The following is a 12905-nucleotide window of genomic DNA, read 5'->3' on the forward strand; positions in this document are numbered from 1 at the left end:
TCAAGCTCGTTGCTCCATCCGTGTTAAATTTGACCCACCCTACTTCTGGAGGTTGCCACTTCGGGCTAACCATAACCGGAACTTGGTCCTTCGTTGGTATTTCAAGGGCTCGAACAATCTCCTCAATGGTAATCATGGACTGCCGTGGTTGGTATTCATTTTCCCCATGTGTGTAGCTGTTCCTTGAGTGCCAGACAGCCCACATTACCATGATCATAATAGCAGCCTCGTCCTTCCGGAAGAGGCGATGATCTAAAAGGTCGCGCGATCATGTCAGCGGGTTGAGTTGCGGTATTGTAATACCAAAGAATCGCTCAGCTGCTTCCCAAAAGCCCCGGGCATGATCACAGACCATCAGGGTATGAAACAAAGTTTCATTGTCGTTCCCACATATTGGGCAGTTTGGTAGCTGCTTGATATGACGGCGTCGAAGCTCACTGTGGCAAGGTAAGAATTCCTTTAGTACACGCCACCAGAACACCTGGATCTTGGGGAGGACATTAAGCTACCAAAGCGAACGCCATATTGCTTCATCTCCATTAGAGGATCCCACTGCCTCAGTTATCTGGAGCTTGAGGTTCATTGTCTGTCGATATGTAGATTTGACAGTGAAGAGGCCAGACTTCTCCCAAGCCCATGCCCATATATCCGCCCCCACTCTACGTGGTCTTGGCATGCACAGAATTGCATCCGCATCCGGTGGGTAGAATACACCCCGAACGGTTTTCGCTTCCCACCGATTTGTCACCGGATCAATCAAGTCCGAAACTAACTTAATGGAATTTTGCTTCAGTGACCCCATTGGTTTCATGGAATTAGTTCCTTCTATCCACTGATCATGCCAAACTTCAATAGTTATTCCATCTCCCACTCGCCTGATGAGCCCCCGTTTTAGCATCTCCCTCCCTTTGATGATTGCCTTCCAGGTTTTGGATGCACTTGCGGGGCACTCAACCGTGAGGAAATTTTCATTAGGGTAATATCTACCCTTGAGTACGCAAGCACACAAGCTGTTTGGATTTTTCAAGGAGTCCCCATGCTTGTTTGGCTAACATCGCATCATTGAAGGTCTCAAGATCCTGGAATCCGAGTCCTCCCTTTGATTTTGCAATGCACATCTTTTCCCACGGTTGCCAATGCATTCCTTTTCTATCTACTGAACCAGCCCACCAATATTTTGACATATTTATCGTCAGTTTCTTGCACATACCTTTTGTGAGTTTGAAACAACTCATAGAGTAGGTTGGTAAAGCTTGGACCACGGACTTCAAAAGAACTTCTCTTGCTGCACATGACATCTTCCTCTCACACCACCCTTGCACCTTTGCCCTCGACCGTTCATTGATATGCTCAAATTGTTGCTCAGTTATCTTACCTGCAGCCGTTGGTAGGCCAAGGTACTTCTCTGACATGGCCTCCCGCTGTATTTGGAGTGCAGCCTTGAGACCCCTCTTAACTGAAGTGCCACTGTTAGGGCTAAAATAAACAGAACTCTTCATCTTGTTTGCACTTTGCCCGGAGCCCAAGTTGTACTGTTCCAAAATTTCATTTAGTCTAGTGGCACTTCGAGCATCAGTTTTCATGAAGATCAAGCAATTGTGTGCAAATAAAAATGTTAGATCCATGGGGCAGAATAACTCACTCCGATGCCCCTATCAAATCCATCCTCCATCATAATTTTGCAGCATGCACGAGAGTCCCTTCCCACAAAGGAGGAATAAATAGGGGGAGATTGGGTCTCCCTGACGAAACCCCCTTGAGGGCGAGAAGGCCGGTAAAAGCTCACTGTTAACCTTTACCTGGAACCTTACGATGGTCACACACCACATGACAAGTGAGATCCATTCATCTTGAAAACCAAGTTGTTGCATTATTCCTTGCAGATAAGCCCATTCTACTCTATCATAGGCTTTTATCATATCAATTTTGACTGCACACCATCCTTGCTTTCCCTTCTTTCTCTTCATGGAGTGAATGCACTCATAGGCTACTAGGACATTGTCGGTAATAAGTCGTCCAGGAATGAAAGCACTCTGCTCCTTTGCAATTATCTCATCCAGTAACTCCCTCAAACGGTTAGCCAATACTTTGGAGCAGATTTTGTAGCGAACATTGCACAATGAAATTGGCCTATACTGAGTGATATTTTGTGGGTTTCTCACCTTGGGTATAAGAACAATTATTGTGTTGTTCACTGAGTCTGGCATTTGTCCCCCATTTAAAAAACCGAGGACTGCCGCTGTGACATTGATACGTCTCCAACGTATCTATAATTTTTGATTGTTCCATGCTATTATATATTTTGTTTTGGATATTTAATGAGTTTTATTATACACTTTTATATTATTTTTGGGACTAACCTATTAACCGGAGGCCCATCCCAAATTGCTATTTTTTGCCTATTTCAGTGTTTCGCAGAAAAAGAATATCAAATGGAGTTCAAACGGAATGAAACCTTCGTGAGCGTGATTTTTAGAACAAACATGATCCAGAGGACTTGGAGTGGACGTCAAGCAACCAACGAGGAGACCACGAGGCAGGGGGGCGCGCCCACACCCCTGGACGCGCCCTCCACCCTCGTGGGCCCCTCGTGGCTCCACCGACCTACTTCTTCCTCCTATTTATACCTACGTACCCTGAAAACATCCAGGAGCACCACGAAAACCTAATTCCACCGACGCAACCTTTTGTACCCGTGAGATCCCATCTTGGGGCCTTTTCTGGCGCTCCGCCGGAGGGGGCATTGATCACGGAGGGCTTCTACATCAACACCATGGCCTCTCTGATGATGTGTGAGTAGTTTACCTCAGACCTTCGGGGTCCATAGTTATTAGCTAGATGGCTTCTTCGCTCTCTTTGGATCTCAATACAAAGTTCTCCTCGATTCTCTTGGAGACTATTTGATGTAATCTTCTTTTGCGATGTGTTTGTCGAGATCCGATGAATTGTGGGTTTATGATCAAGATTATCTATGAACAATATTTGAATCTTCTCTGAATTATTTTATGTATGATTGGTTATCTTTGCAAGTCTCTTCAAATTATCAGTTTGGTTTGGCCTACTAGATTGATCTTTCTTGCAATGGGAGAAGTGCTTAGCTTTGGGTTCAATCTTGCGATCACTACTAGGAAAAGGGTTGTAGCTAATATGGGTATTAATGGCGCACCATGTATTGAGATCACTACTATGCAGTGGCACACCAGATACTATAGCAGTGGTTGATTCATTAGTTGTATCAGGTAGCGGTATTTGAAATGCAATAGTTGCCAATATTTTGCCGGAATGTTGATTCATTTCCGTTTCAGCGAGAATTTGTCACTATGCATTCTTTTTGGTCCTATTTTTAGGCAAAGTCATACTATTGCATTTCAAATAAGGGTATTAATACTATAGCAGTGGTGCACCAGATACAGGTACGCCATTAATGTCCACATTACTAATGGCGCACCTGGTGTGTGGTGAGCCATTACTATTTTTGAAAAAAGGTAAAAAAAATGTTAGCAGTGGCGCACCAGTGGATGGAGCGCCATTACTAGTTTTAGTAATGGCGCTCCATCCACTGGTGCGCCACTACTAACATGTTTTTTATTATTATTTTTCAAAACTAGTAATGGCGCACCACACCAGGTGCGCCATTAGTAACCCTGGTTACTAATGGCGCATTCTTAGGTGGTGCACCATTGGTAACCTGGGAGCAGCTAGATATTTTGGACAGCCACCTACCACACTCACTTTCCCCACTTCATTCTCTCCACCTCTACCAAGCTTGGTCTCGGCTGCCTCCTCCTCCTCACCTCATTTGCATCATAGATTCACCCAAATTAAGTGGTTAAATTTCCTTTTTTTTGATAGGTAAGTAAGGGGAAAGGTTTCTTTATGTTCTAGATCTACTTTTTTCTCCCTCCAACAACGTACACACTTTTTATGGCCTAAATCTACGTATGTTTGTGGTGTCGCATATGTTTGTGGTATTGCATATGTTTGTATTTGCAAGTACCGGTATTTGAAATGCAATAGTTGCCAATATTTTGCCGGAATGTTGATTCATTTCCGTTTCGGCGAGAATTTGGCACTATGCATTTTTTTGGTCCTATTTTTAGGCAAAGCCATGCCAATTTTTTTTTGGTTCTAAAATATCGTTTTGCTCTACCCCGCAGGCGACCATGGTCCGTACGATAACCGAAGGCATCATGAATAGGTTTTTGAGCTCCGTGAAGGCCGAGATGCTTCAAAAGAACGAGACGGAGATAAAATGTCCGTGTCGAAGATGCAAGCTGAAGAGCCTTATGGACCCGGATTCCGTACAGGTGCTGGACCACCTGCTCTTGCGTGGTTTCATGGATGGCCATCGGTGGCAAGGTGATGAAGATGACTATGAAGTCGTCCATGGCGGCCGGGCAAGAAATGAGGAAGGGCAGCAAGACAACCGCGATGAGGGCGGGCGAGAAGACGAAGAATCTCCAGGACATGATCACGAAGTAGATGCAGTACACATTCATCATGTAGAAGATGTCGGACATGATGATGAGGAAGATCAAGATGAAGGGCATGATCATGAAGATGAAGATGCCGGAGCAGACGACGATGGACCATCGATGGGCTGGGTGCAGGACCCTCATATTCAAGAGCTGTTTCTCAAGCAGATGGGTAACACAAGAGCTGCCGCCCGAGAGAAAGCCAAGCTGGATCAACTGGAGATAGATGCAGTTTCTCCATTGTATGAAGGATGCAGGCCCAAGGATCCCCACCTGAAAGTAACGCTCATGGCTCTGGAGATGAAGGTAAAACACAAAATGACCGACGCATGCTTCGAAGAGAACATGTCATTCTGGCACGAACGTCTTCCCAAGGGGAACAAGTGCCCGACCAGTTTCGAGGAGGCGAAGAAAATTGTGTGTCCTCTGGATTTACCGCACGTGAAATACCATGTGTGCATGAATGATTGCATAATTTATCGGGACGAGCACGCGGAGTCTACCATATGTCCGGTGTGTGGTGTCACTCGATACAAGAAGAGGAAGAAAGCTCCTCGAAAAGTGGTGTGGTACTTTCTGATCACTCCTCGTCTGCAACGGTATTTTACGGACCCTAAGCTAGAAAAGCTCCTGCGTTGGCACGCGGATGGGGAGGAGAAGAAGCGATAAGATGACGGAAATGATCCGGTGATAAATAAAAAAGATAAGATGTTGAGTCACCCTAAGGATGCGAGCCAGTGGCAAGTGATGAACTTTGAACACCCAGAATTTGGGGACGATCCAAGGAACATCGTGCTGGTCGCGAGCACCGATGGAGTTAATCCATTTGGCAGCCAGAGAAGCACACATAGCACCTGGCTTGTGTTTGTGCGGATGTACAACCTTCCCCCTGGTTGTGCATGAAGAGGAAGTACATTCACATGAGTATGCTAATTGAAGGGCCGAAACAACCAGGGAACGACATCAATCTGTATCTGGGGCTGCTGAAAGAGGAGCTAGACACGCTGTGGAAAATGGCAGCCAATACGTGGGACGCCGCAGAGAAAGAATATTTCCCTATGAGAGTCGCACTGCTCACGACGGTACACGACTATCTCGGTTACGGATATGTCACGGGGCAGGTGGTCCACAGATTTTCTGGATGCATCAGGGGCATGGATGACACAATGTATCGCCAGCTAGATAGAGATCCCGAGTCTTCGAAAACCATGTTCATGGGACATCTAAGGTGGCTTCGCGACGATGACTCATGGAGAAAACGCAAGGATTTGTTCGATGGTGAAACCGAACCCCGAAGACGCCCGCGTACGAGGAGCGGTGAGGAAATAGACGAGCTGTTGAAAAATTGGAAAGATTGCCCACCGCTGGAAAAGAAGCGAAAGGCGCCAGAGACGGGAAAGAAGCGAAAGGCGCCAGAGCTGCTGCTGAAGGTATGGAAAACGAGGTCTGTTTTTTGGGACTTGCCGTATTGGAAGATCCTCCGTGTGCCTCACAGCCTTGATGTCATGCATATCATGAAGAACGTGTGCGAGAGTCTGCTTGTTACCCTGCTCAACATGCCAGAGAGGACCAAAGATGGGTCGAAAGCAAGGGCAGACTTGAAATCAATGGGCATCAGGGAGGAGCTTCACGCTAATGATGATGATGATGATGAGGCGAAGGACATGGAAAGTCGTTGCAAAGGCAAAAAGGTCAAGAAGATCGGAAATGACTACCCTCCCACGTGATTCACTCTAAGTCAGGAGGAGATGGAGCAGTTTTTCACCTGCCCCGTAGGAGTAAAACTTCCTTACGGTTACGCGGGGAAGATAAGCAGATACCTGGACTCAGCGAAGCAGAAGTTTTGTGGGATGAAGTCTCACGACTGTCACGTGCTGATGACGCAGATACTTCCAGTTGCAATCTGTGGGATCATGGACACGCACGTCCGTGAAACCCTTTTTGGCCAATGCAACTTTTTCGACACCATCTCTCGGAAGTTGGTTGGCATGAGGCAACTCAGAAGGCTACAGAAAGAGATCGTGGTGATACTATGCGGCCTTGAGATGTACTTCCTGCCCGCATTCTTTGATGTTATGGTGCATCTACTGGTCCATATCGTGGAGGATATCATCCAACTCAGGCCGACGTTCCTGCACAACATGATGTCGTTCGAAAGGATGAATGATGTCATCAAAGGATACGTTCGCAACATGTCACGTTGATGTCTACTACGCAACCTTCTTCTTGTAGACGTTGTTGGGCCTGCAAGTGCACAGGTTTGTAGGACAGTAGCAAATTTCCCTCAAGTGGATGACCTAAGGTTTATCAATCCGTAGGAGGCGTAGGATGAAGATGGTCTCTCTCAAGCAACCCTGCAACCAAATAACAAAGAGTCTCTTGTGTCCCCAACACACCCAATACAATGGTAAATTGTATAGGTGCACTAGTTCGGTGAAGAGATGGTGATACAAGTGCAAAATAGATAGTAGATATAGGTTTTTGTAAACTGAAAATATAAAAACAGCAAGGTAGCGAGTGGTAAAAGTGAGCGTAAACGGTATTGCAATGATAGGAAACAAGGCCTAGGGTTCATACTTTCACTAGTGCAAGTTCTCTCAACAATAATAACATAGATAGATCATATAACGAGCCCTCAACATGCAACAAAGAGTCACTCCGAAGCCACTAATAGCGGAGAACAAACGTAGAGATTATGGTAGGATACGAAACCACCTCAAAGTTATTCTTTCAAATCAATCCGTTGGGCTATTCCTATAAGTGTCACAAACAACCCTGGAGTTTTTACTAGAATAACACCTTAAGATACAAATCAACCAAAACCCTAATGTCACCTAGATACTCCATTGTCACCTCAAGTATCCGTGGGCATGATTATACGATATGCATCACACAATCTCAGATTTATCCAACCAACATAAAAGTACTTCAAATAGTGCCCCAAAGTTTCTACCGGAGAATCAAGAACGTGTGCCAACCCCTATGCATAGGTTCATGGGTGGAACCCGCAAGTTGGTCACCAAAACATACATCAAGTGGCACGTGATATTCCATTGTCACCACAGATAAGCACGACAAGATATACATCAAGTGTTCATAAAAGACTCAATTCGATAAGATAACTTCAAAGGGGAAACTCAATTCATCACAAGAGAGTAGAGGGGGAGAAGAAACATAAGATCCAACTACAATACCAAAGCTCGGGATACATTAAGATCGTGCCATAGATGGAACACGAGAGAGAACACGAGAGAGAACACGAGAGAGAGAGAGAGATCAAACACATAGCTACTGGTACATACCCTCAGCCCCGAGGGTGAACTACTCCCTCCTCGTCATGGATAGCGCCGGGATGATGAAGATGGCCACCGGAGATGGATCCCCCCTCCGCCAGGGTACCGGAAAGGGGTTCCGATTGGTTTTTCGTGGTTCTGGAGGCTTGCGGCGGCGGAACTCCCGATCTATCTTCTGTTCTGGAAGTTTTAGGGTACGACGGTATATATGGGTGAAAGGAGAACGTCGGTGGAGCTATGGGGGCCCCACGAGGCAGGGGGCGCGCCCAGGGGGGAGGGCGCGCCCTCCACCCTCGTGACCGCCTCGTGGCTCTTCTGACGTGGGGTCCAAGTCCATCAGGTGGGTTTCCTTCCAAAAATAACTTCTCCAGTTGATTTTGTTCCGTTTTGACTCCGTCTGATATTCCTTTTCCTCGAAACACTGAAATAGGCATAAAACAGCAAATCTGGGCTGGGCCTCCGGTTAATAGGTTAGTCCCAAAAGTAATATAAAAGTGGATAATAAAGCCCAATATTTCCTAAAACAGTAGATAAAGTAGCATGGAGCAATCAAAAATTATAGATACATTGGAGACGTATCAAGCATCCCCAAGCTTAATTCCTGCTTGTCCTCGAGTAGGTAAATGATAAAAAGAGAATTTTTTATGCGGAGTGATACTTTGGCATAATTTCAATGTAAATCTTCTTAATCATGGTATGAATATTCAGATCCGAAAGGTTCAAGACAAAAGTTCATATTGACATAAAATGATAATACTTCAAGCATGCTAATTAAACAATTATGTCATCTCAAAATAACATGGCCAAAGGAAGTTCATCCCTACAAAATCATATAGTTAGGCTATGCTTCATTTTCGTCACACAAAGATGTTCCCAACTTCTATACCCCCGATGACAAGCCAAGCAATTGTTTCATACTCAAATAATCTCAAACTTTTTCAACCTTCACGCAATACATGAGCGCGAGCCATGGACATAACACTATGGGTGGTATAGAATATGATGATGGGGATTGTGTGGAGAAGACAAAAAAGGAGAAAGTCTCACATCAACGAGGCTAATCAATGAGCTATGGAGATGCCCATCAATTGATGTTAATGCAAGGAGTAGAGATTGCCATGCAACGGATGCACTAGAGCTAAGAATGCTCAACAAAAGAAAACTAGTGGGTGTGCATCCAACTTGCTTGCTCATGAAGACCTAGGGCATTTTGAGGAAGCCCATCGTTGGAATATACAAGCCAAGTTCTATAATGAAAAATTCCCACTAGTATGAACAAGAAAACTTATGAGACTCACTATATGAAAATCATGGTGCTACTTTGAAGCACAATATATGAGACTCACTACATGAAGAACAAGGTGCTACTTTGAAGCACAAGTGTGGAAAAAGAGATAGTAGCATTGCCCTTTTTATTTTCTCATTCTTTTTTTTGGGCCTTTCTTTTTTTCTTTTTGGCCTTTCTCTCCTTTTTTTTGATTGGGCAATGCTCTAATAATGATGATCATCACACTTCTATTGATTACAACATAATGATTACAACTCGATACTAGAACAAGATATGACTCTATATGAATGCCTCCGGCGGTGTACCGGGATGGTGCAATGAATCAAGAGTGACATGTATGAAAAATAATGCATGGTGGCTTTGCCACAAATACAATGTCAACTACAAGATCATGCAATGGCAATATGACAAAAGTAAAGCATGTCATGATGATGATGATGATGATGGAAGTTGCATGGCAATATATCTCGGAATGGCTATGGAAATGCCATGATAGGTAGGTATGGTGGCTGTTTTGAGGAAGATATGGGGAGGTTTATGTGTGAAAGAGCGTATCATATCACGGGGTTTGGATGCACCGGCGAAGTTTGCACCAACTCTCAATGTGAGAAAGGGCAATGCACGGTACCGAAGAGGCTAGAAAATGGCGGAAAGGTAAAAGTGCGTATAATCCATGGACTCAACATTAGTCAAAAGAACTCATATACTTATTGCAAAAATTTAGAAGTCATCAAAAATCAAGTACTGCACGCATGCTCCTAGGGGGATAGATTGGTAGGAAAAGACCATCGCTCGTCCCCGACCGCCACTCATAAGGATGCACAAGCCAGGTACACTTCATGCTTCAAATTTGTTACACAACTTTAACCATACATGCATGCTACGGGACTTGCTAACTTCAACACAAGTATTTCTCAAATTCACAACTAATCAACTAGCACGACTATGATATTATCACCTCCATATCTCAAAACAATTATCAAGCATCAAACTTATCTTAGTATTCAACCCACTAAAAAGAAAGTTTCACATATCTTGAATACCAAGTATATTAACATTAAGCAAATTACCATGCTATTAACGACTCTCAAAATAATCTAAGTGAAGCATGAGAGATCAAGTTTCTTTAAAACAAACCACCACCGTGCTCTAAAAGATCTAAGTGAAGCACTAGAGCAAAAATTATCACGCTCAAAAAGATATAAGTGAAGCATATAGAGTAAACTATCAAGCTCAAAAGATATAAGTGAAGCACATAGAGTATTCTAACAAATTTCAATTCATACATGGCTCTCTCAAAAGGTGTGTACAGCAAGTATGATTGTGGTAGACTAACAAGCAAAGACAGAAATAATACAAGACGCTCCAAGCAAAACACATATCATGTGGTGAATAAAAATATAGCTCCAAGTAAATTACCGATGGAAGTGGACGAAAGAGGGGATGCCTTTCGGGGAATCCCCAAGCTTTGACTTTTTGGTGTCCTTGGATTATCTTGGGGGTGCCATGGGCATCCCCAAGCTTAGGCTCTTGCACTCCTTGTTCCATAATCCATCAAAAGAATTCACCCAAAACTTGAAAACTTCACAACACAAAACTCAATAGAAATCTCGTGAGCTCCGTTAGAGAAAGAAAACAAAAGACTACTTTAAGGTACTGTAGTGAACTTGTTCTTTATTTGTATTGGTGTTAAACCTACTGTATTCCAACTTCTGTATGGTTTATAAACTATTTTACTAGCCATAGATTCATCAAAATAAGCAAACAACACACGCAAAACAGAATCTGTCAAAAACAGAACAGTCTGTAGTAATCTGTTACTAACGCAAACTTCTGGAACCCAAAAAAATTCTACCAAAATTAGACGACCTGGGCAATTTGTTTATTGATCAGCAGCAATTGGAATCACTATTTTATCACGTTCTGGTGATTTTTGACAATTCGGGCACTGAGCGCAAAGATTCTAGAAATTACAGCAAGATCAAATAACTATCTTCCAAGAAGATCTAATGGGTTTAACTTGGCACAAACACTAATTAAGAGATAAAACCACATCTAAACAGAATCTAGATGGATTATTTATTCCTAAACAGAACCAAAAACAAAAAACACAAAATAAAATTGGGTTGCCTCCCAACAAGCGCTATCGTTTAACGCCCCTAGCTAGGCATGATGATTTCAATGATGCTCACATAAAGGATAAGAATTGAAACATAACGAGAGCATCATAAAGAATATTACTAGCACATTTAAGTCTAACATACTTCCTATGCATAGGGATTTTGTGAGCAAACAACTTATGGGAACAAGAATCAACTTGCATAGGAAGGTAAAACAAGCATAACTTCGAAACTTTAAGCACATAGAGAGGAAACTTGATATTATTGCAACTCCTACAAGCATATATTCCTCCCTCATAATAATTTTCAGTAGCACCATGAATGAATTCAACAATATAACCAGCACCTAAAGCATTCTTTTCATGATCTACAAGCATAGAAAATTTACTACTCTCCACATAAGCAAAATTCTTCTCATGAATAATAGTGGGAGCAAACTCAACAAAATAGCTATCATGTGATTGAAAATTAAGATCAAGATGACAAGTTTCATGATTATAATTATTCTTTATAGCATACGTGTCATCACAATAATCATCATAGATAGGACGCATTCTTTCATCATAGTAAATTTGCTCATCAAAGCTTGGGGGACAAAAAATATCATCTTCATCAAACATAGCTTCCCCAAGCTTGTGGCTTTGCATATCATTAACATCATGGATATTCAAGGAATTCATACTAACAACATTGCAATCATGCTCATCATTCACATATTTAGTGCCAAACAATTTAGAGATTTCTTCTTCTAGCACTTGAGCACAATTATCCTTTCCATCATACTCACGAAAGATATTAAAAAGGTGAAGCGTATGAGACAAACTCAATTCCATTTTTTTGGTAGTTTTCTTTTATAAACTAGACTAGTGCTAAAACAAGAAACAAAAAGATTCGATTGCAAGATCTAAAGATATACCTTCACTTACCTAGCCTCCCCGGCAATGGCGCCAGAAAAGAGCTTGATGTCTACTACGCAACCTTCTTCTTGTAGACGTTGTTGGGCCTGCAAGTGCACAGGTTTGTAGGACAGTAGCAAATTTCCCTCAAGTGGATGACCTAAGGTTTATCAATCCGTAGGAGGCGTAGGATGAAGACGGTCTCTCTCAAGCAACCCTGCAACCAAATAACAAAGAGTCTCTTGTGTCCCCAACACACCCAATACAATGGTAAATTGTATAGGTGCACTAGTTCGGCGAAGAGATGGTGATACAAGTGCAAAATAGATAGTAGATATAGGTTTTTGTAAACTGAAAATATAAAAACAGCAAGGTAGCGAGTGGTAAAAGTGAGCGTAAACGGTATTGCAATGATAGGAAACAAGGCCTAGGGTTCATACTTTCACTAGTGCAAGTTCTCTCAACAATAATAACATAGATAGATCATATAACGAGCCCTCAACATGCAACAAAGAGTCACTCCGAAGCCACTAATAGCGGAGAACAAACATAGAGATTATGGTAGGATACGAAACCACCTCAAAGTTATTCTTTCAAATCAATCCGTTGGGCTATTCCTATAAGTGTCACAAACAACCCTGGAGTTTTTACTAGAATAACACCTTAAGATACAAATCAACCAAAACCCTAATGTCACCTAGATACTCCATTGTCACCTCAAGTATCCGTGGGCATGATTATACGATATGCATCACACAATCTTAGATTTATCCAACCAACATAAAAGTACTTCAAATAGTGCCCCAAAGTTTCTACCGGAGAATCAAGAACGT

This window comes from Triticum urartu, chromosome 7A (assembly GCF_056163025.1).
Source record: "Triticum urartu cultivar PI428250 chromosome 7A, HENAU_Tu73, whole genome shotgun sequence".
Taxonomy (NCBI): Eukaryota; Viridiplantae; Streptophyta; class Magnoliopsida; order Poales; family Poaceae; genus Triticum; species Triticum urartu.